The sequence below is a fragment of the Lucilia sericata genome, unplaced genomic scaffold (assembly GCF_015586225.1).
Source record: "Lucilia sericata isolate MDLA Ls3-8-SP2 unplaced genomic scaffold, ASM1558622v1 Contig000689F_arrow, whole genome shotgun sequence".
Lineage (NCBI taxonomy): Eukaryota > Metazoa > Arthropoda > Insecta > Diptera > Calliphoridae > Lucilia > Lucilia sericata.
The window spans coordinates 96,840-100,000 of NW_023994692.1; positions in this window are offsets into that span (position 1 = coordinate 96,840).

Genomic DNA, 3,161 nt, shown 5'->3' on the forward strand with positions numbered 1-3,161 from the left:
GTTCAGTTCTAGTTCAGTTCTAGTTCAGTTCTAGTTCAGTTCTAGTTCAGTTCTAGTTCAGTTCTAGTTCAGTTCTAGTTCAGTTCTAGTTCAGTTCTAGTTCAGTTCTAGTCCAGTTCCAGTTCAGTTCTAGTTAGGATCTAGTTAAGATCTGGTTTTGTTCTAGTTCAGTTTTAGTTCAGTTCTAGTTCAGTTTTAGTTCAGTTCTAGTTCAGTTCTAGTTCAGTTCTAGTTCAGTTCTAGTTCAGTTCTAGTTCGGTTCTAGTTCAGTTCTAGTTCAGTTCTAGTTCAGTTCTAGTTCAGTTCTAGTTCAGTTCCAGTTCAGTTCTAGTTAGGATCTAGTTAAGATCTGGTTTTGTTCTAGTTCAGTTCTAGTTCAGTTTTAGTTCAGTTCTAGTTCAGTTCTAGTTCAGTTCTAGTTCGGTTCTAGTTCAGTTCTAGTTCAGTTCTAGTTCAGTTCTAGTTCAGGTTTAGTTCAGTTTTAGTTCAGTTCTAGTTCAGTTCTAGTTCAGTTCTAGTTCAGTTCCAGTTCAGTTCTAGTTCAGTTCTAGTTCAGTTCCAGTTCAGTTCTAGTTCAGTTCTAGTTAAGATCTAGTTCAGTTTTAGTTCAGTTCTAGTTCATTTCAGTTCTAGTTCAGTTCCAGTTCAGTTCTAGTTCAGTTCTAGTTTAGTTCCAGTTCAGTTCTAGTTCAGTTCTAGTTCAGTTCTAGTTCAGTTCTAGTTCAGTTCTAGTTCAGTTCTAGTTCAGTTCTAGTTCAGTTCTAGTTCAGTTCTAGTTCAGTTCTAGTTCAGTTCTAGTTCAGTTCTAGTTCACTTCCAGTTCTAGTTCAGTTCTAGTTCAGTTCTAGTTCTAGTTCAGTTCTAGTTCTAGTTCAGTTCTAGTTCAGTTCTAGTTCAGTTCTAGTTCAGTTCTAGTTCAGTTCTAGTTAAGATCTAGTTCAGTTCTAGTTCAGTTCTATTTCAGTCCTAGTTCAGCTTTAGTTCAGTTCTAGTTCAGTTCTAGTTTAGTTCAGTTCAGTTCTAGTTCAATTTTGGTTCTGTTCCAGTTCAGTTCTAGTTCAGTTATCGTGCAGTTCAAGTTCAGTTCTACTTCAGTTCTAGTTCAGTTCTATTTCAGTTATAGTTCTAGTTCAGTTCTAGTTTAGTTCTAATTCAATTCTAGTTCAGTTATAGTTCAGTTTTAGTTCAGTTCTAGTTCAGATCCAGTTCAGTTCTAGTTCAGTTCCAGTTCAGTTCTAGTTCAGTTCTAGTTCAGTTGTAGTTCAGTTCTAGTTCAGTTCTAGTTCAGTTCTAGTTCAGTTCTAGTTCAGTTCTAGTTCAGTTCTAGTTCAGTTCTAGTTCAGTTCTAGTTCAGTTCTAGTTCAGTTCTAGTTCAGTTCTAGTTCAGTTCTAGTTCAGTTCTAGTTCAGTTCTAGTTCAGGTCTAGTTCAGTTCTAGTTGAGTTCTAGTTCAGTTCTTGTTCTTGTTTTGTTCTTTTCTAGTTCAATTTTGTTCTGTTATAGATTCGTTTCATTTCAGTTCTAGCTCCGTTCCCGTTCTGTTCTAGTTTTGTTCTGGTTCAGTTTTAATTCTGTTCTGTTATATTTCTGTTCGGTTCTCGTTCTAGTTATGTTCTAGTTCTGTTCTATTTCTGTTCTAGTTCTGTTCTGTTCTGTTCTAGTTTTGTTCTAGTTCTGTTCTAGTTCTGTTCTAGTTCTGTTCTAGTTCTGTTCTAGTTCTGTTCTAGTTCTGTTCTAGTTCTAGTTCTGTTCTAGTTCTGTTCTAGTTCTGTTCTAGTTCTGTTCTTGTTCTGTTCTAGTTCTGTTCTAGTTCTGTTCGAGTTCTGTTCTAGTTCTGTTCTAGTTCTGTTTTAGTTCTGTTCTAGTTCTGTTCTAATTCTGGTCTAGTTGTCTTCTAGTTCGGTTTTATTTCTGTTTTTTTAAATAAATAAAATTACAAAATCTTATACAAAATTTAAAAAAAAAAAAATTAAATTTACAGAATTTTTATTGCAAACATTTTAAAGTCAATTCAATGAATCATTGTTTCAAAACATTTAATTTAAAACGAAAACAATTATAAAATAAAGAATTTTAATTTCAAAATGAGTGTGAGCAAGTAAAAAGACCAAGAATAATTAAATTTGGTACAAGTAGGAAAAAAAGTGAATGGTTTTTTTTTAAAAAAAAAGTGAAAGTGATAATTAAGGTGCTATAAAATGAAACCAACAACAAAAAAATAAACGAAGAAAGAAATTTTGTAAATGAAAAATGTGTGAACAGCAAGTTGTGTTAAAATAAACAAAAACAAATCTTAAGAAATAAACAAATTTAATAAAAAGAAAATAAATTTAAAGAAAAATTAGTTAAGTGTAAACAAAATTTAAAGAAATATTTATAAATACATAAAGCAAAAAAGGCATTGATTTATGGAAAAATAATTAAGTTTGCCTTTAATTTAATTAGATTGAAACTATTTTATTTAAATAAAAGAAATTATTTTAAAAATAATTTAAAACTCTTAAAACTAACTTTTCCTATTTAAATTAAAATAATTTTAATGTTAAATTTAGTTATAAACAATATAAAAACAAATTCAAAAATGAATTTGTTCTATAATTTTAATGCAATATTTAGTTTTTTTTATAGAAATAATTAATTTATATATAAAATAATTGTAAAAAGATCAAAAGTTAATCTTTGAAATTAATTAAAAAATAATAAACTGTTTTATATGTGAAAATGGATTAAGATTAATAATAAATTTAATGAATAAATGGCAGATTAAATAATAAATTATATGTTTTGTGACCAAGGTTTAAAGAAAAAACAACAAATACAATTAAAATTAATATTATTACAGAAAAAACAGAAGAATCCAACAAAAACACAACAAAATAATAAATACAATAAAACTTATTTTCATAATGTAAAAAAATATTTAATTAAAAGTTGTTTTATTTTAAAGGAAAAGTTTCTATCTATCTATCTATCTATCTATCTATCTATCTATCTATCTATCTATCTATCTATCTATCTATCTATCTATCTATCTATCTATCTATCTATCTATCTATCTATCTATCTATCTATCTATCTATCTATCTATCTATCTATCTATCTATCTATCTATCTATCTATCTATCTATCTATCTATCTATCTATCTATCTATCTATCTATCT